Here is a 17,448-nt window from a genome sequence, read left to right as displayed (position 1 = left end):
ATGAGTTAGCATCCCCCTTTTCCAGGCAGCTGTACTGTCCAGGGACACATGGTGTTGGGGTGAAAGCCTGGACTCGGGAACCTGTAAAACATATAATTCGTATGTAATAGTAGGTAAAATACTTCAGGGTCCTCTTTAAGGAAAGAGCCCACGTTATCTTTCCTTTTTCTCTTATGTTCCCACTCGCCCATGTCGATTTTCCCACTGGAGACAGTATCATTTAGTGTTTAAGGTCATGGGCTTTGGACTGAGATCTACTCTGTGACCTTTGAGCAGATCTCAGTTTCCTCATCTGTGAAATGGGCGTGGGGTTTAATGTGAGGGCTAGAAAAGACCAAGAAGTAAAGTACTTAACACTTGGCTCTAATAAAATTTATTATTATTATTGGAAATGTTTCCCCAAATCTCAGATCATATTATCCAGACAGAAGCTCTGTGAAAGCAGAGACTTTATCTCGCTCCTCTTTTAGGCCCCTACAAAAGTCACTTATGATAATTAGCAAGTGTTGATAATATAATGATGATTGATGCTAGAAATTCTGGAATTTTTTGGAGGACCAAAGAAAGAACAAGAAGCATCCTGGCCTGGAATTCCAGAAGATCCGTTCTGAGGCCAAAAGGAAAACAGAGGTATGGAAGAAAATTGTGCTTTCCATATCTAAAAAATTCTTTGGTCAAGAGCCCCATTCTTGATCAAAGGGAGCTATTAATACCTGGTTTATATTACTGTTGAAATAGCAGCTGTGTTATTATATTTAAACTTAGTTTTTTCCAGGGGCACTTGGGTGGCTAAGTTGGTTAAGTGTCTGCCTTTGAGTCAGGCATGATCCTGCAGTCCTGGGATGGTGCCCTACATCGGGTTCCCTTCTCAGCGGGGAGTCTGCTTCTCCCTCTCCCTAATAAATAAATAAAACCTTTAAAAAAATCCACAAAAAAACAACAACTTAGTTTTTTCCAGATCCCATTTTCTAACTCTACATGAACGATAATTAATGTTAATAAATAAACTGTCTCACACACACAGAAAGTCCCAGTCTTGGCCTTGCCACTGAGTTGCTGGGAAAAATCATCTGCTTTTTTCTAGGTCCTGGTTTCCTCATTTAAAACTGCAAGGATATCCTGAAGGTCTTCTTTACCTCTGAGATGTTTGAGGAAGGTCCCAGATGGAACTGGCTCCAGCCAGGTCATCCACCACTCAATACTGGAAAGGAAACCAAACAGCCAAAATGAGGAATTTCCTTTCAACAAATATCTTGTAATTATGCTGATTTTTAAGCCACATAATCAGTCTTAAAGCAAATCCCATCTCAATGGAATTTATAAAAGGATTAGGAAATGGAGAAAATGGGGGCATGTTAGCAAGCCCATTTGATTTAATTTAAGCCCACTTCCCCTTTGTCCTTTCTAGTTTTTAACAGAATAGGTTGGAGCACAAACAGGTTACTGGCTGCCACGCCTGCATCTAATTTTATCTTTTCCGGGCTGGGTAGTAGTTGATCTACTTTTAGGGTGACCATCCCCACACTTCTGATACTGAAGGAACAAGAAAAAAAAATCTCTTTGGGGGCAGCCTGTTGATACGAGAAAAACCTAGGTTAGGCAAAGCCACAAAGACACCATTAGCCTCCATCTGGAAAAGGGACGGATGCCGCTTTGACTCACAGTTGTGCTGTGGGATTGGGATCGAAAGCAGTCTTCTGCTTTGTTCACGTTTTATTTTTGTACATAACTTCACATTCTGAATAATCAGGCTGTGGATGAAATCCTACTCCATCTGGTCAGCACCGAGACAAGCTTGGACGCCTTTTTGTCATTGTGGATGGTCCAGATTAGCTGTCAGTTTATCCAATGTCAGCTATATCCAAATCTCTTCCCTGAGATCTGGCCAAACTCTGGGCCACATTGTCCAGCACAAAAATAAAGCAGTTAAAAGAAACAATGTCTAGGGGCGCCTGGGTGGCTCAGTGGGTTAAAGCCTCTGCCTTCGGCTCAGGTCATGATCCCAGGACCCTGGGATAATCAAGACCCGCATTGGGCTCTCTGCTTGGCGGGGAGCCTGCTTCCCCCTCTCTCTCTGCCTGCCTCTCTGCCTACTTGCGATCTCTCTGTCAAATAAATAAAATCTAAAAAGAAAAAAAGGAAATAATGTCTAGCTTTTTGTCTTTGACTTTTGGCTTTAACTTTGGACATGAGTTGATTTTAAAACGGCACTGACATCTGAGTGGTTCTTCGAGGGGTTTAAGCCAATCATGTGCACGAAATAAATATTTCCTTGGAACAGTTTTCCGAGCGGGGCCTGTTTGCAAACTTCCTTTTTTTTCCAGATAACTTATTTGTAAATGCTTTCCAATTTTCAAACTGCATTTTGTTTTAATTGAAGTATGGTGGACATGCAATGTTACATTCATTTCATGTCATTCATTCATTCACCCATCTAACAAACACGGTATTCATGGCCAAGGGGGCAAGAGGCAGGTGGTAGAGAGGAAAGTGCAAAGGCTTTGGGAGCAGGTTCCAATCCTGGTTCCAATCCTGGTTCCAAGTTGCACCGAAGTGATTGAACAACTCTGTCACCTTGTACTACGCTCACCGTGAGCATAGCCCCATCTATCACCATATGACACTATCACAATATCATTGCCTATATTCCCTACTCTGCACCTTTCATCTGCACGACTTACAGGTCCACGCCTGGAAGCGTCTACCTCCCACTCCCCTTTACCCATTTTGCCCGTCCTCCTCTCCCGCCCCCTCCCCTCTGGCATCCACCAGTTTGTTCTCTGTACTTACCAGCCTGTTTCTGCTTTCTATATTGTCAAACCACAATTTTAATTCTTTCAGTAAGTTTTGGTGTTGTCATCACTATTTTAAAATGAGCAAATTGCAATTTGTACTTTCAGGGGCTTCCCCAAGGTTTGAGGCTGTTCAGCGGTCCACTATGGACACCAGGTCTCAGTCCCTGTTCATGAGTGTCGCTGAGGCGTTCTGACTCCACACGATACCAAGTCAACTCCGGATCAGCTCCTGGGCCTTGGAACCTCAACTCCGATCTCTTCTGTAAATCTGATGCCCTCATCAGAGTGCTGACTTTAAAATACTTTAATTGCCTGCTGGCTTTCCACCTTCCACTCTGTGAATTAAGGGCAGGAAATGTTTCCATCCTTGTTTTTTTTAATGCCCCAAATAAGTGTCTGACACATACGGGAACTTGATAAATGTCTGTCAAGAAGGAGACAAACAAACAAATTCCCCTTACTAGGCAGATTCTAAAACCTGTAAAACACTTTACAGATACTACAATTTTTGCATTTAAATATTTTAGTGTAAATTAGAGTTTTGACGACTCCTGATAAGGAGTATTAAGAGGTTTTGTGTATGAAGCCATTCAATTTTCCTTAGACAAATGTTGTCCAGTCACTGATCTAAGCCTTGGAATCTTATCAATCAACAAATATTTGAGTATCTACTATGTACAAGACACTGTGCTAGGCGCTGTAGGGGATCAAAGAAATCCAAGAGGCAAACCCTTCTTTCAAGGAATTTATAACTTTGTGGAGGCTTGGCTTTTCTTTGTCCACTCAAAGGTATTTCCACGGAGTTTATCATACAAATAACAGAGGCTTGGGAAGAACCAGAGTGAATGCGAAGACCTTTTTCAGAAAGCCATGCAATTGTCCATTAGGGTCTTATATTTCAAGGCCCTCAGCTATGGCTGCTTAGGGAGATGAGCATATCCTTTAGAAGTTAATTCTCCAGATAAATAAGAGGGTCACTGCAGAATCCTACGTGTTACAAAATGCAGGAGGTGGGGAAGTGTGGGGAATACCAACCCTTTCATCTTCAAGGCGAGAAAAAATATTGCATGGGTCCCTGGATCCAAGCAAGCCATAAATTTCAGGCTTGAGTCCCAGCAGAGCTGCCTCCTAACTGTGAGGCTGTGAGGTCTGAGTCACTCTCAAGGCACGAGACACGAGAGAGGAAGAGCTCCTCTCTACAGCCAGGGGCAGCCAAGTTCCCAGGGACTGGTACCGTCTCTCGAATCCAGCTTTCTTGAGGGTTCCAGCATCAGAAAGTGATGAAAAAGTAAAACAAAACAAAACAAACAAAAAAAACACAGCACCCCCCTCCCAACAATAATAACAACAACAACAACAAAAAACAATGGTGATAGCCAAGAACATCTCACACTCTAGGAGGAAAGGGTCCTGGAAGCCAGAACTTGTAAAATTCTCAGAGCCAGACAGAGAGAAGGAGCAGATTTCTTTGGGGTTCTGTTGTTTATACTTAAGTGTTTGGTCTTAAAAGACCCAAATGGGCCTGTAAAGGCCTTGCCAGTAAAGATTACAAAGAGCTTTGGTGTAGCCACACACAATATCTGTTTCTATGCATTTTCTTTCCAACGTCTTAACTTTTCTGACAGTATCAGAAGCTACTAATATGGTTTTGTGTCTCAGAACCTACATGTATTTTAAACAACTAAGTCCCAACATCTATTAAATACTTACCACTGCCAAGCCCTGTTGTACATGTGACAATTCTGTGTGATGGGTACTATTACTATTGCCATCCCATTTTCTGGGTGAGAAAAATGAGACACAGAGAAACTGAGTAGGGCTGGTAAGTGGTGAAATTGGAATTTGAACCTAGGTCATGTGTCTCCAGAATCTGCTCACACAACCACTAAGTTAGAGTGACTTTTAACAGCATAGAAAATAGGTTCATATGCACAAGAAAGGAAAAATCCGGCCATGGAGTAGAAAATTCTTTCTGAAAGTGTCCTTGGACACTCAGATTCTGAAAGGCACAGAATCAAAAGGGACCAGCAGACCACTTCTTATCCTGTCACAGTCCAAGTCAGAGGGTGGAGGGTAGCCAGCCACATACCCCAGATGCAGCCTGCTGAACATGCTCATGGAAGAATGGAGATAGCCTCAGATAGAACCGAGAAAGCACTGGGGTATGTGTGGGGAGGTGGGGAGCAGGAGCAAGTATGGAACACTAGGGAACAAGATCAATCAACGTCAGTGGATATGAACTATGGCGTTCTGTCCAGCATTTAGAAGTAAAGAATTTGGTGATGTACCAGCATGTATTTTTTAAATGTTATGTTCGTTGAAATGGTAAGAAATAGAACAAGATCTCTAGTCACTAACATTAAGGTAGAGTGAAAATATGTACACAAAGTATTTTACGAAGATACATATGCTTGGAAGCCTAAGAAGGGGGAGAAACTGGGAATGAGAATCTGAAAGAAAAATTAATTTAAAAAAAAAAAGAAGAAGAAGAAGGGAAAAACAAAGGCTGGAAGTGATGTAGTCCATACTGGAAATGTGGATGGTAGGTTGTTAAATTTCATATCATTCATTCATTCATGTCATTCATTCATTCACTCATCTAACAAACATGGTATTCATGGCCAAGGGGGCAAGAGGCAGGTGGTAGAGGGGAAAGTGCAAAGGCTTTGGGAGCAGGTAGATGGAGTTCCAATCCTGGTTCCATGTGTGTTGCTGGGTGACCTTGAGTGACCTCCTGAAGATTAAATTTCTTAGCTGCAAGATGGAAATAACATCTAATTCACAGGTTTGATGTGAATAATGCATGCAAAGTTCTTTGCATGCAGTACAGGCCCAGAGTATATATAGCAAGCCCACAGTAAACAGTTAACTACAAAACTCTGCTATGTTGGAGATCCAAACCAAGACAAGAGGATCTTAAATAAGCATACAGGAAAATTTAACGACTGAAATTGGTGCCACAAAGGAAAAGGTATAAGGTGCTATGAGAGAATTTTTTAAAAGTCTGGAACTTATTCTGGGGACTTACTGTTAGGATTTTATTTATTTATGATTTTATTTATTTATCTGGCACAGAGAGAGAGAGAGCATAAACAGCGGGAGCGGCAGGCGGAGGCAGAGGGAGAAGCAGGCTCCCCACCAAGCAGAGAACCTGATGTGGGGCTCAATCCCAGGATCGTGGGACCATGACCTGAGTCGACAGCAGACACTTAACTGAGCCACCCAGGCGCCGCTTGTTAGGACTTTTGGGATGTTTGAGACATTGAATGATCTTAGAGCCAAGTTGAAGAGATTGACCATGAACAGGTACCAACGCTGTTCAGCAACGCCGTCAGTGCCTGCAAGAGTGATGATGCCAGGTGGCGAATGTGTGCTGAGAGCCAACTGCAGGGGTGTTCAGAGGAGAGCAGAGGCCTCCAAGAGCTGAGGGGAGCTAGGGTAGCCTGTGGGCTGGTAGCAGAGGCAGAGGGCTGGAGGGCAGTGCAGACGCTAAGCGCTGGAGGCAAGAATCCGCAGAGTCCGCCTGGGGACTGGGAGTAGACCCATCGCAGGAGAAAGCAGTCCTGTTCAGCCCATGCCCCCTTTTGATAAACAGAAGAATCCCGTGCCTTTCCCCACATCCCCACACCTAGAGATACCGATCTACTTTAAATTGGGCTGGCCCCTGGTTATTTTCTGTGGATCTCTATTGGCCAAGATTTTATTGAGCTTTTCCTTCTAATTTATATTGGAATGGCAAAAGGATCTCTTCTCATTTTCCACATGTAAGATGCATCATACTGAGTATGCTTTTTAAGCTGTACCTCTCCCTCCCGCTGATTTTCCCTTAGACCACTGATGGTAAAATAAGTAGTGTGGGTGGGGGGAGAGATAAGCTGCTCTGAAAAGTAGGTTAGGGCCAGATAAGAGGGCCTTAATGGCGCTAATGTCCCTGCTACCATCACTACCCCACCTGAGGCACAAATTCTTCCGACAAGAAGAGGACAGAGGGGGGCCATTTAGGTGCCCACAGGAGTGAAGTGAGCTGAGTTCTGTGGGACCCCCTGTACAGCTGATACTTGGCCCTAGATGAATGGGGAGAGAGAAAGCCCAATATATGAAAGAAATTGATTGTTTGGTCAATCTCAAGGCTGTGGAGTTGAGAGGTCAGTTTTCCACAAGATCTGTCTCTGAGCCCACTAGCTTTTCTTATCCCAGAAAATCAGAAGAAAAGAATTCTTCCCATTCTGCAAGCTCCAAAAACCTCACTCCCTTAAGAGGAACTCAGTTTACTGTCTTTAGTTCTAACTTGGAATCTCCAGGTAGAATTGGGTGGGGGGCCAGCAGAGGAAGTGCTTGAATTCATTTTAATATTACAAATGGCCAAAAAAATTATGTATTGACCCCAGATGAGATGCACAGGCTAAAGAAACATAGGGTTTTTTTTTTTTTTGTTTGTTTGTTTGTTTGTTTTTGCTTTGGGCTAGAATCTCATCTACTCAATGTAGTAACGCTGGTCATCTACATCAATTGCAAACATGTTGTCATTCATTCATTCATTCATTCATTTTAGTTTCAGATGTAGTGTTGAATAAAAGATATGTCACTTAATAAATGCAGTTTGTATGGTAGACGGATCTTCAGGCCTGGCATCTATGGAATTCTGATAATGATAAGAGTAGTGGTTGAGCAAAGATTGGGGTCCTCTGTTCTAATAGTTTTGTTGAATAATTGAGGAGAGAATCCAGTTCCGCTAAGTAAGAGGGAATAAGGATATGAGAGAGTGGGTAAACCTTGCAGAGCCACCTTTGACCCAGGGAAGAGGCACAGTCAAGATCATGGAATCTGGAAGAAAGGAAAGCAAGGCATAGGTGTTCTGCCACTCATTTCTGATTTGTCTTTGAGTGATTCGCCCGTTGCAGGCAACCTTAGGGAGTTATTGTGAGTCTCCATCAGGCTCCCTATCCAAATTTAGCATTAGCTGTTATCTACCTGATGGTGCCTGGGCAGGACTGTGTTTACAAGGACAAGGAAGCAGCCTGAAACCTACTTCCCTATTCCTGCCCCCACTGGACTCCCAGCCCAGGGACCCACACTGAAGATAGCTCTGTGCAGGAGATGGTATTTAATCCATTCAATTTTGATGATGGGAAAGACTTTCTTTATCCACCCATTTTCTCACTGATTCATTCATTCATTGGTTCATTCAACAAATGATATTTGTGCAAAGTATTATGGGGTCATGGGGACCTCTACCTCTGAGCCCAAGGTCTGTGAAGTTGATGATGCCCTGAACATTGTGATATCAGCTCAATGATAGTAATTGAGCTGGTGGCTGATGGCTGCTGATTCTGACACTATGACAGCTTCAGTGATGAACTGGGCAGTGTTTCATCCGGCAGTTGGAAGACTCCTAAGCCCAACTGGCTGGGAGAGGGGCCAGCTGGAGTGGGAGGCAGCTGTGCTGTCAGGAGGAAGTGAGTCTGTACCAGGACTAGATTCAAAGAAGTGGTCTGAGCAGCATCAGCCCAAGACACTGCACTCTCCCAGGGGTGCACGCCCCTATAGCTTCTGCCTACACACCTGGATAAGGGCTTCCTCCCAACCTATTTCAGGAAGTGGATCAAGAATGGATTGAGAGAGGGTCCTGAGTGCAAGAGTCTCATACACAATGACTTTCTGAGCTGTGGGTGTCATAGAAGATGGTACTCAGGAGACCAGAGATCCATGTGCCCTTCAACTTCTAGCCTTTGTCTCCTAAAACGCTCAAGTTTGGGTAATGGAGCTCCTGGCAGGTGTTGTCTGCCAACGAAGCTGTTGCCTGCATTGCTGGGAAGGGCAGAAGCAGGCTTCCTGGTGTCAGCTAACCCCAGTGCTCTCCAAAAGGCAATGAGTGAACATCGGTACACTTGACCGAGCACAAGCCCTATGTTCTCCAGGTGTAGCCAATGGGCCTGCCAGCCAGAGGCTGATAGAAGTGGGCTGCTCTTAGGTGAGAAGGAAGGAAAACAGGGGCCCCATTGAGGACCTACCAAGGTAGCTCCCACTTTGGCATCTGTAATGGTCAATTTTAGCTGATTGGGTTCATTTCGCAACTAGGTTATGTGATTCCCAAGCATTACCTCTTATCTTTAAACAGAGGTGTGAAAACAGAACGGACTTGGCACAGACTGGCTGCCCAAAGCAACGTCTTTGTGTAAGGCTCAAGGCTTGCAAGGTAGAAGAAGACACAGGATGCCAGCCCTGATGCCCCCGCCTCAGCTCACCCATTTTTGGTTCCCTTCATTCCAAGGAGACCAGACACGGGTCCATTACATTAAAAAAGTGGATCCTGGAGAGAGAATTAATACTTGTGCCATGATGTGGGGCTTTGCCCTCTGCCTGGGGTTAACCTGCAGCCCCAAACGAACTACTCAAATAGCTTATGGACATTTCCCAAATGGGTAGTGAGGCTTACGCACAAATACGCAGCCGGCACTGTTCACCACCTCTTAGGAGTGAGAAGCAAGATGGCGCCATGCCAGCAGCCTCACAAAGCAGCGTTGTTAATGCTCCTTTAGATGCTCCTGTGTGGCTTCATCAGAGCAGAGGAGGATCTGTTTACGCCACTGACTCCTATTGATTCTTCTGGGGGATGGGAACTACAATGCTGGCCTCTGTTAGTCCCTGGAGTGTGCTGCGAGTGTTTGGCCAAGGCTTGAGGGTGTCCTGTGATCCTCTTGGTTGATGTGATACCGAATTATACCATTGGAGGGTGAGATCATTCCTGCGCCCCTGAAAACGGGTTTCTGACTAGGTTTGGGGCAGAGGGAAAACTTCAGGCATCGGATCTGCTGAGAAGCCCATTGTCTCCTTGCAGGGAGTTGAGGGTAATGTTTCTCAGAGTTGAGTCCCTGGAAAATTGGGGGGAGGGGGTCTGAGGGCTCCTCCAAAATATACGTGACAGTGAAATCTGAGAGGCTAAAACACATCTTTCTCCACTTTCATCGCTGTGAAGCAGCAACGGTCCCTTTTGTTGAAAAACTTGAGCAACTGTTTGGCTGCTGTTTTAGTTTCCTTCTTCAGAAAAGCTGTGGGCACTTCAGGCCCTTTGTTCTGCTTAAAGGGATTACAAACCGAGTCAGGGGAAGCCGGCAGCTAGATCAGGAGGTAGGGCCCCGGGTCAGAGAGGACCCAAGGCCAGCCCCACCTGCAAAGCCCAAATAACCGAGTCAGGCTTGAATCTCCTCCCACTTTTTTCCAGGGATTGGCCTCACCCTGGGCTCTGTCCGAGATGTACTCGCTGTCCCATGCCTTGCCTTCCGCAGAGTGTGGGTCTACTACAGCTCCTTGCTGATTGGGCTTCATCGAGGGAAATGCTCTCCATCAGTAAAATCAGGATATTCCTCATGACCTAAAGCAGACCCTTTCAGGAAAGTATCCCTTGAATCTTGACCCCTGGCCCCCAACCTCCCAGTTGAATAAGGCACAAAATCCACCCCACTCTTTGGCCTTGAAAGTTCTCTAATTTGGCTGAGGAGTCCTTCATTGGGTCCCTGTGTTCAGAACCTATGACATTTGAGCCCGTTTCAGCTCTAGCTGGGCCTCTCTTCAATCCATTTCCCACCCTGTGGGCAGAGTGAATTTCTTAAAATGAAAATCTGCATGTCATTCCCCAGTTTCAAAGGCTTTCATAGTATTCTATAGTTTTTGAGAAAGGGTAGAACGTCTTTACATGGCAATCAGAGGGCTTACGGATCTGGCATCTTCCTCACTCTCTTTTCCTCATCCTACCCCATCATAAACCCAATTCCTTCAGGCTGGTTCTGCTCCATGTCTCTGGCCGTCTATGCTCTCCTGCAACCCCTTTATGACTTTTCTGCCGTGACCACCCCGGCCCTTCCAGATTGTGAACAAATGAAGACAGACAATGCTATCATCTGTCTTCCTATCCCCAGCACCTTACAAAGGTGGCGAATACGGGTGCTCAGTAATTGTTTGCTCGGTCATTTCAAATAGGGATCTTCCCAATATGGGAAGTGTTCTCAACAACAATTAAAATGTTCTTGACAACACTGGGGTATTTTGGGTGGGTCTGCTGTTTTCCTGAAGAGACTGTGCTTGATCACAATTGCTCCTAGGAATCATGGGGAGGAAGCACAAGGACTCCAGACCTGGAAAGGAAAGCAGAGCATTTTCAGGAGGGCACTCCTGTATTAACGAACCTTCTAAAAAGGAGTTTGACCAAAAAATCCCACTTCCAGGATTCTAAGAGCTCATGGAAATGCCACTTTTGAGAACAAAATATTGGAGCTAAAGACACAAGGAAATTTATATCACAAAAATGATATGACTGTTAATAAGGAGTTGATGTGTACTTCCAACATGGTAGGATGTCCATGGTATTGGGTGTGGAAGTGAGTTGGTGAAAAATTTGAACAGTGTCATCCTCAAATATCTGAGGATAATACTGAGGATTAGAGTACATGACTTTAAATCTCTGGCATTCCTGGCACTGGCATGAATGCTTTTTCTCTGCCTCTTACCTGATTTTTGTCTGTCGGAGGTAATACTGTCCTGCCTTCCTGGTATTTAAACTGGGATTCTGGAAGATGGGGAGGATTTTCCAAGAACCAGGGCTATGGTCTGCCCGTGGAAAAGGTGATGGTGAAGGAGAATCTTTTGGTCAATGGACTTCCCTGAAGTGACCCACGAGGGGCAAAGGTGGGTCCGAGGCTACACAGCTCATGTCTGACGTGTGGCCGACCTTATGGCAACACCTCGTTCTGGTGCCTTCTGGTATCGGAGAGCAAGTCTGGGTTCAGGCTCATGGGCAGGGGTGTGGAGTAATATAAATACTGGTTAACTATCGCTTATTAATTCCCATTTATTAATACCAAGCCTGGGCCAGACACTTCATAAACATTTCTCCACCTAAGCCCTGGATTAATTTTTCTTCATTTAATGATCTGGGCTTTTTTTCCCCTTTCCTTTTACCTGACATGACCACAATGCTCCTAGATAGTAAGTGGTAAAGCAGGATCTGAACCCAGGTCTGACTGAATCCAAACTGTGTGCCTGTTGCCACTAGACAGCCTATGGGGGTAGACGGGGAGTGAACCCCAATCACACAGGCAGGCGGTGGGGGGGCTCTCAGGAGGCCACAGTGTGTAATGGAGAGGGCACAGACCTCACAGGCGGACACGCCTTGGTTAAGTCCCAATCCTAACTTGATCACTGCGAGGGCAAGCGCCTCTCTGGGCCTCAGTGTTGTCATCTGTAAAGAGGGCCGACGGTCCCACTTGGCACGTAGGGAAGAGAGCTCTTCTCAGTGTGGATTTGGACACCGCTTCTGGCTCTAATCATCCTGAGCGTGTTTGTCACCAAGCGCCAGGGGCAGCCACGTCCTTCCACAGGCTTTATCCCCTTTGACCCTCCCAAGGAGCCAGGAGCTATCTGCCGACTCCCTATCGCCCCGCTTCAGGCAAGAGTTGTTTACTCTCAGGCTCTGCTTCCTCACCTGCATTTACACCTCAGAGCGCTGGAATCTGGTCTGGACCCACCACTCCACCTGAACCTCGCAGGCCAAGGTCACCTACATACAGCTTGCCAGGGGCAAAATCAAGCTGATCCTATTCTGTCTCTGCCTCACCTGATCTCCCCGGGAACACTTTCCCTTCGGCTTCCAGATCCCGCCGTCTCCTAGTTTTCTTCCTTCCCTCAAGTGACTGCTTCACTAACTTGTTCCTACCTGTTTCCCAAACCAGGGGGGCGAGTAGCCAGCTCCATCGGGGGGGGGGGTGTGTGGCGTGGGACTCTTGATCTTGGGGTTGTGAGTTTGAGTCCTCCACTGGGTGTAGAGATGACTTAAAAATAAAATCTTTTAAAAAAACCCCACAAAACTCTCCAAACCCACAGATTTTTCTTCACCTGGCAGCCACGGTAATTTTCAGATCGGGTTATGCCTTCCCCTGCTTCAACCAACTCCCTGGGATGAAGACTGGTGTCTTCACTCAACATGGCCAGGAGGTCCAGCCCTTCAGGCTCCTTGACCACCTTTCAGGCTTCCATGTGTGCCCACCCGGCCCTGTCCCCTGGGCTCTGACTGCTGGGCCCCTGTGGGAGGACAGGGTATTTCCCCTCGGCCCATGTGCTTCCTTTCCTTACCCGCCGCCCCCCACAGCCCCCACGCCCTTCCACTTCATTGCCCCCCTCCTTACCTTTGCCAAACCAACTTCCAGTCGGTTTAAATATCACTTCCTCAGGAAGCCTCTTCTAGATGCTCCACACCAGCTGGGGCCCCCTGCGTGTATGTTTTTCTTGGCACCCTGCACTTCTCCTTCCCAATGTTTATTGTAATCGCAATTTTTGTGTGATCATTTGTTCAATAGTTTAAAATAATTCCCTCCCAAGAGGGAAGCTCACCGAAAGTAGGCCCCGTGGGTCTTACTCACCCCTTGACGAAGCCAGCGCCTGTAAGGGTCAGGTGACAGGATCTGTCCCTTCTCCCCTCCCGACGGCTCCCCTCCCCAACTCCAGTCCCCATCCCTCCTCCAAACCACAGCATTAGGATTCAAAACACAAACCTTGACCCTGTCATTTCCCTACTTAGGAATCTTTGCTGATGTCCAAGATTGTCACTCTGCTTCTCTCGCTAGTCCCATGTTTAAAAACAAGCCCTGCCTTGGAATCCTAAGGATTGTTGAATTTAACTGAACTGCTTGTAGCTCCTGTAATGGGTCATCCCTGTCCTCCGACAAGTTCCATATGCCTTGGTTCCTGCTGTTGCCTCTGCCTAGAATGCAATGACTACATGGTCACCCCCAGTCTTTTTCTGGCTACTTGGTCTCCCTGGAGTGGCTGGGGTGTGTCCCCTGTGTGCTCCAGTAAAATCCAGTGCTATGCCAGTGTCGGTCTCCTTGTCTCTCTCCACCAGGTAGCAAGCTCCCGGAGAGCAGGGCTAAGACTTGTTGAGTACGGTGCCCTCAAGCCCGTGAAACACAGATCTTGCCCACTGAGCTGTTGTTAGTGTATTTGGTGGATGAAGACCTACCTGATTTGTGTAGTCTGTGGCTCAAATGAAGCCTGCTACACGTCGAGTGGTAGGTCCTGCCCTGCTAATGTCAGACCAACGTATGGCTTCCTCTGGAAATGGAGGTGTAGTGGCTCCAAGGAGAGCTCTGTGATGCATTATCTGCTGGTGGAGAGAGGAGTGAGAGGGGAAAGAGCACTTTGGGGGCACTCATCTTTCTAGTGCACCTCTAATGCATGCTATTTTTCCGGAATGCAAATCTCTTTCTGCATTCCCTGTCTGCTCTCTTTCAACTTCTCCAAACAGTGCAACTCTCTTCTCCTCAAAAGTCCCCAAGCATGCTCGCCCTGTTCTTTGGAAGTAGTTAGCAACTCAGGCTGTGTACTAGAACCATCTGGCTTTTAAGAAATACAGATGCCCAGGACCCTCCTACAGCCTTTGAATCAGAATTTCTGGGATGGGCTCGAGCATGAGTAATTCTGAAAGCTTCTGGGGTGACTTCAGGGCACAACCAGTGTTGAGAACCACCACCCCAGACCTCTGCTGATCTTCCTGTTGGAGGGTCCTCTGTGCCCCAGCCAGAAGACCCTCAGTAGCATAGGTCAGAATACGCAGAGCATCGTAGGTGTTTAAATAACTATGATTTAGACTGAATTCAGTGCAAACTTTAGCTCCTTCTGAATTCCCACAGATTGTCAGGAAATTAGATCCTCCCTTCCTCATCCATTCTGGGCCAAGAGGCTTCACTCTTTTCTATTTTGCTCTGATAATTCACTCTTCAGAAGGTGGGTCATGCTGATTGCTGTAAGTCCAGTCTGGCTTAAGCATTAATTGACGGATTGTTTTGAGGGCCTGGGAATGGACTTGGAATGGTTCAGGCCAACCTATGCAAAGATACTACAGCAGGGAACTGAGCACTGTTTTGCAAATAGATAGAGCAATTGATGAACCTCCTAGACGCTATCCTAAAAAAAAAAAAAAAAAGTCCCCCGCCCCACCAAGTCCCAGTTGCTTTGGCATCTGAAGCTTTCTTTTTCAAACTCAAAGCTGTCTCTCATAACTGAAACCAGTTTCCCCCTGCTCCTTTTTCAATAGTCCACCCCAACAGACTGAAAGCCACTCTGTTATGAATGTGCACATCATGTATTCCCAACTCTTTCCTCACACCCTTCCCTGACCTGGCATGGATTTCATGTTATCACAGGAAATCCTACCCACTCTTCAAAGTCTAATTCAGATGTCAGCCCCTGGGTGTCCCCAGCCAGGAACAATCCCTTTCTCTTCTGTGTTTCTAACATACTTATTTTCTTACCATTTAATCCCTTATTCATTCTGTAAATATTTATTGAGCACCAAGTACGTGCTGGGCTCCTTTATCCATGGTCTCATTCTATACGCCATCATAATTATTTTTGCTTTATCCCCTTGAGGGCAGTGACTGAATTTTGTCCCTTTTCCCCTCTCCCCTCTGTGCTCCCTTCTAAGAACATGGGGTCAGGTGTAATGATGTGGTTGTTTTCTGTCCTAGACGACAGGAAAGTTGTCTGTCCAGGGAGAAGAATTCCTTTACTACCTGGGGTTACCTCCAAGGCCCACGAACACCCAGGGTCCCCAGCTCTTCATGGGGTCATGTGTGACGATGTGGTTACGGAATTGGGTCTCGTTAACAATATTCTTGATAATGCGAACTGGGCACGGATTTTCTTCTGCATAAAGGAGTCTACTGTACCTGTCAAGGCTCTGTAAGTCATGACATATGGAAATGACTTTAGAATGAAGGAAATTTTCCCCTTAGGGCTCTTAAGGTAGCGCCCCCCTCCAAATTCTTCCAACTGTCTTTTTCAGGGATGAGGAATGCCTTCCTTGGAGTGAGGACCTGAGTAGCTTGGCTGCTGGATAACAGTAGCAGGTCTTCACTGCTCTCCTGCCTCCTCTGTCTCTGTCCCCCGCATGTGATTTGCACGTGGCTGTTCCCTGCCGGGGTCAGTGCTCTGTGTCGGCAGTTGTTCTGAGCTAAATCACTGGAGTGTTCTCCCGGGATCCCGTGCATGGGTAAAGCTTCACCAGTCTGTTCCTGGGAGGGTCGAAATTCACCCGAACGTTCTTGCCACATACCTTCCTTGGGTTTGCTCTGCTTGTCTTTCACTGCATCTTTTGACAGCCGTCGAAGGCTTCTCCGGCAAGGTGTTTTGCTCTCTCAGTGACCAAACGGAGAGCTGCTATGTGGTTTCTTTTCTTTTTTTAAGATTTATTTATTTATTTATTTGACAGACAGAGATCACGAGCAGGCAGAGAGGCAGGCAGAGAGAGAGGAGGAAGCAGGCTCCCCGCTGAGCAGAGAGCCCAATGCGGGGCTCGATCCCAGGACCCTGGGACCATGACCTGAGCCGAAGGCGGAGGCTTCAACCCACTGAGCCACCCAGGCGCCCCTGCTGTTTGGTTTCTTAACTAGACTGGGATTTTTCTAACCGAAGACTCCCAAAGCCGTTTTTCTGCAATGCTGGAAACAAATCCCACACTAACCCTCCTTAGAAGTTTAGGACACAACAAACTCACAAGCCCCACATCCATCCCAAAGTCTGTTCCAAACTCATGAGGGCAGGCTCTGCCTTTCTGCCTCCCAAGGTGGAGAGTGCTGTGGGCTCTGCTAAGCTGGTCAAGGACCAGAAAGCTAAAAGACTGGGAGGGAGACAGAGAAAACCTGTGACCCAAACCGAGAGAAATGAAAGATGACTGAGAGAAAGGCAGCTTCCGGGAGAAATGAAACACTGCTGGGTGAAAGGGCAGCCTTCAGGTGACTTTGTGCAAAATGTCATTTCTGTGGGAAACAGATTTTACAAAGTCAAGAGGAATTACTGCGTTAGCACAAAGATTTCTTTTTCTTCCTTCTACAAATGATCGAGGAAAATGGATTTTTAAAATGTAAACATTCTCTTGTAGTATTTACAGCTTCTCTAATACAGGAGGACAAAGGTCTCAGAGTTTAAAGTAAAAAAGCAGGAACAGAGAGATAACAGTCCTTTTACAGTTTGATTGTAATCTAAATATAACAGGAAAATCACTCTTTACATAAAGCACCATGAAGGAGAAATATCTGGGTGAGGAGATTATTGGGTCTTTTTTTCCCTTTTTCCTTACTTTTTCTTCCCTATAAGTTTTCTTTGTTTTTGAGAAAGGCCTTTAGTGATGAAGACAAACAGTGGTTGAATGAAAAGCCAATGTTGGGCTTTGCTGATAGAGGGTTTTGGGGAAACGATTTGTTAGGGCAGAGACGCTAATAGATTAAGAGGGAGACCTCAGAGATCGCCCAGTTCAATCCTTCATGTGACACACAAGGGTACTGAGCCCAGCAGGTGCGCAGTCAGAGGAAGCACAAAACCTCATTTCGGGAGATTTCAGGACTCACCTATGTCATGATGTGGAAGAGGGACACTTATTTTTTATCAAACTGCTGGTCTAATGAACCCCCTCTTTGCCACCCCCCCCCCGGAAAGAAATTCTTCAGTTACTTCCAAATGACCTCTATTCTCTTTGATATCAAAGTCACTTGCTGATAGAAAGTTTGTTGTTTGGGGAAGTTATTCTGTGCCCCCTCCATCCCCCCGCCCAGGCATCTAGTTTAACATTTACCCATTTGTAATTGAATTTGTATTGTTCTGGGTC

Source organism: Lontra canadensis, unplaced genomic scaffold (genome assembly GCF_010015895.1).
Source record: "Lontra canadensis isolate GAN:19392208 unplaced genomic scaffold, GSC_riverotter_1.0 scaffold17, whole genome shotgun sequence".
In the NCBI taxonomy this organism is placed as follows: Eukaryota; Metazoa; Chordata; class Mammalia; order Carnivora; family Mustelidae; genus Lontra; species Lontra canadensis.
The sequence above is the reverse complement of the archived record's forward strand: the minus strand, read 5'-3'. Positions refer to the sequence as shown.